The following is a 4,672-nucleotide window of genomic DNA, read 5'->3' on the forward strand; positions in this document are numbered from 1 at the left end:
TGTGACTGAAATCGACACGGTACTCCAAGGAAAAGAGGAAAATATAATGGCAGCAGCTTATGAAGAATGTGATGACGGAGGCAATCATGGCATGTGTGGGCACTGTGAGTCCTATGTCGATGATGGGATACAATACGATGAATGCCGAAGATGGTACCATGATGAAGAAGCTTGCTCTAATTTAAGGAATGGTACAAGTACTATTTTAAAAAGTAGGAACATCATTTATAAATGTTCAAAATGTGTTGAGACTGCATGTGTTGATGACATGATGAGACTAAGCATCAACATAGCAGAGATGAAGGTAAATGTACAACAACAGATGTCTGGTTTTATGGATATGATAACTGCTCAATACATTGATATGCGTCAAGAAATTGTTGAGCTGAAAGAGAAACTTATGGAATACGAAAAAGAGAATGTGACCAAGACTACATATGCAAGTAAGTTGAAATCAAGAAACACTTTGGTTATAAAATCTACGGAGGAAAACAAGAAGGCATCAGATATCAAGAAAACTATCATGAAGAAGATAACCACCAATGTCGAACAGGTCAAAACCTCTAAACAAGACCACTTGGTAGTTAATTTTGCAGATAAAACTGGGTTAGAAAAGGCTAAAAACGACTTAGAAGAGGTCAAGAATGACATTAAGGTAGAAGTAGATAAAAAGGATCTACTTAAACCGAAGATCAAGGTCTGCAATATTGATGAAAATGAAGATGATATAATTGCCAGTATAATGGAGAAGAATGAATGGTTGAATGATATATGTGAAAATGAAGAAGACTTTAAATTGATCAGGAAGTTTAAATCAAGACAAAGCGGTAAATTACACGTCATTATAAAGTCTACTCCAACTATCAGGAAAGTCTTCCGTAAAAGAGATGATAGAGTATATACCACGCTTGGAGGATGCTGTAAAATCTATGATTCCTACAATGTATTTCAGTGTTATAAATGCCAGGAATTTGGTCATACTGCTGAAAATTGTAGCAAGACTCAGGTATGTGCCAAGTGTAGCCAGGATCATCGAACCACGGATTGTACTGTAAATACGTTAAAGTGTCATAACTGCACAGTGAGGAATTACAATGATACGAATCATAAGACATATGACGATAACTGTAAAGTATACAAGGAGGAGCTTACCAGGATAAAAAATAGAACCGATCATGGAGTCTATCCCATTGGTTAAGTGTGGTCTGATAAATATTCAATCGGTGGGGAATAAAACCATAAAGATTAGAAATCTTATTAACGAAATGGAATTAGATTTATGCTTATTAACGGAAACTTGGTTGCAGGGAAATATTAGTGATAACTCAAAGATTCAGGAGATGACGCCGTGTACTCACGATTTCTACCACGTACCAAGAAAGGACAAAACTGGAGGAGGAGTGGGTGTCTTTGTGTCGAAAACTTTCTCTAGGGTTTCTATCATGAATGAAATAGTATTTGAAACGTTCGAATATATCTGTTTAAAACTGACAAGAAACAATAAAGTATTGAATATAATATCATTATATAGACCACCAGCGAGTAATATGACTAAATTCATTGAAGAATTTAGTATTCTTGTGGGTATGGTGGACGATATTAAAAATACATTAATTGGTGGAGACTTCAACTGTTGGGTAGATGATGAAAATGATAATAAGGCTAAAGAACTCAAGGAAGTATTTGAGATGTTTAATTTAATAAACAGTGTTTTGGTATCAACGTCAGTAGGTGGTCATACACTCGACTTGGTCATATGTGGAAAAGACTCAGACCTAATAAAAAAAACCTTGAAGTGGAACCAGACTTTGAGATCTCAAAAACACATAAACTCATCACCTTTAATGTTAATATAAATTGCACCAGAGTATTGAAAAAATGGATCACATATAGGGAACGGGAAAATTTTGATGCTGAGAATTTTATTGAAGCTAGTGTAGCGCAAATGTCTTTTGTGAACACACAATGTGAACATATGGTAGACATAGAATGTGTTGGGTGCTATACCAAGAAATACAACGACAATTTTGGAAAAATGTACGATACCATGTGTCCCATAAAGAACAAACAAATAGTGGTACGCGAAAATGTTAGATGGTATAATAGTGAGCTATTAAAGGCAAAAAGACACAGACGTAAGATGGAAGGTAGATGGAAAAGAGCCAAATCCTTACAAGCCAGAAATCTATATAATAAGGCCAGAAATGACTATAACATCCTGTTAGAAAAAAACAAAAAGAAAATTCTACAACGGCGAATGTAAAAAAACCAATAACATGAAGGACTTTCACAAAAACCTTGATGATTTGATGGGATTAAAGAAAAAATATGTCTTGCCTGACAATGTTTGTGCAGAGAGTTTTGCTATGTTCTTTAGTGAAAAAATTGATAAAATCTATAGAGGCTTCCCCCAAAATCACTTGGAGGGACAGTCAGCTATGCCAGTAAAGGAGGGAAAGAAGTTAATAAAATTTAAGGAAATAAATATGTGCGACTTGTTAAAGGTTATGAGAGAGATGAAGAATACATATTATGGAAACGACCTTTCCCAAACAGTTCAATAAGTGAAGCTCCAAACAAGCAAGTTGTATATAATATTTACCTGAACATAATTAACCTAAGTTTATCACAATTCTGTTTTCCTAGCTGTGAAAAAACTGCGCTGATCAAACCAATTTACAAAGGGAAAGGTGATGTAAACGAGCTAAATTCATATAGGCCCATTTCAAATTTATCCTACGTGTCAAAGCTTATTGAAAAAGTCATAAGTGAGCAATTATGGGCGCATATTGACGAGTTAGAGGTATTCCCAGAAAATCAATCGGCCTACAGAGCTAATCATTCTACAGAAACTACTTTGTGCTCAATAATGAATGATATGATAGGTCTTCTTGATTGGGGAAAGTGTGGAATTTTGATTATGTTAGATCTTAGTGCTGCTTTTGACACTGTTGTGCACGAGTACTTACTTGACTTAAAGTCTATTGGGGTGACTGAGGAAGCACTGAAATTTTTGCGAAGTTACTTAGTGAACAGGAAGACTATTGTAGAAGTTTCTGGAAACCGATCCAATGAGAGAATTCTTATGAAGGGTGTACCACAGGGTAGTGTCCTGGGCCCTATCTTGTTTAACATATATACTATCGAGCTATCACACATCTTGAAAAAACAAAAAGTGGGTTTTAAGCTATATGCAGATGATACTCAGTTTTACCTCTCAATTTCAACAACACAAGATACAAAGAAGAAAATTGATGAGATAATGACTGAAATAAAAACATGGATGCAGAGGAAAAAGCTCAAATTAAATGATGATAAAACAGAATGTATGTTCTTTGGCACAAAGGTGGCTTTGAAGAATTACCAGTTAATTCAAAGTATAAAAATTGGTGATGCTGATGTTGGGATTGTGCCTGTTGTGAAAAATTTGGGTGTACTGATAGACTGTAATTTGTCAATGAAGGACCAAATTGTGAACACAGTGAAAGTGTGTAACTATCACCTGAGAAACATAGCATTTATTAGAAAATATTTAACAGAGGGCAGTACAAAAATTTTAGTGATGAGTCATGTAATATCAAGGCTTGATTATTGCAATTCTCTGTACTACAAATTGCCCAATACACTACTAAGAAAGCTTCAAAATGTGCAAAACCAAGCGGCTAGACTGATAAAAGGCATTAAATTTCGGGAGAGAATAACTCCTGCACTGATCGATCTACATTGGTTACCTGTTAAGGCTAGAATTGAATTTAAAATTTGCTTGTTGACTCACAAAGCACTTACAAGTGATAAGCCTAAATATCTTCGTGATTGCTTGGTCCCCTACCCTGAAGCTACCAGCGCCGCTGTAAGAGTTAGACATGCAGATGACCCACATAGACTATTCGAAATTAGTGTGAATCATGCAATAGGAGGAAGAACGTTCAGCTATGCTGCACCGAGACTCTCTAACAACCTTCCACTCGATATCAAGAATAGCAATAATGTGGCAGCTTTCAAGAAAAACCTGAAGACTTATCTTTTTAGAAAGTGTTATAATAGTGACCTGAAAACTATTAAGCCTGAATACAAATGCTAGCGAAATAACTGATAACGATACAGAGCAAAATATCAACTGGAAAGAAATTATTTTTTTCACACACCAAGGCCCGCCTGAACAGACCTTTAGTGTTTGATGGAGGGCGAGAAATAAACCTGTAAAAGTAAAAGTAAGTAAGTATAATCCTGTCTTAAAGATACAAGATGTGACAATAACACAGATAATGAACAAATAATCGGTAATGTCTGATAAGAAATAATTACTGCTATGTCCCCACAAAAAATATCAAATAGCTAGTGATACTACTGAAGTATTTGGAATAAAATATGATAAATATGACCGTCAAAGCCCTTCGCAAAAATTCACATGTGTAACTCCCCAGATGTGTAGCTACCTGAATTGATATAATATTAAAAGTAAACCATCTTGATAGGGTGATGTTTAATTATGAATATATAGTATATTTTAAACAACTTAGATTAATTTAGTGGAATTGGATTTGTGTTTAAATTAACATACTGATATCGGAGTTGTAGCGGCTCTCCCACGTTAACGATCGCATATCCTTCTAGACAAGGTTAACTCTATTTGGGGAAGGATAGCCTTGGTTGTATTTAAACACGTTCCTGT

This window comes from Palaemon carinicauda, chromosome 5 (assembly GCF_036898095.1).
Source record: "Palaemon carinicauda isolate YSFRI2023 chromosome 5, ASM3689809v2, whole genome shotgun sequence".
In the NCBI taxonomy this organism is placed as follows: Eukaryota; Metazoa; Arthropoda; class Malacostraca; order Decapoda; family Palaemonidae; genus Palaemon; species Palaemon carinicauda.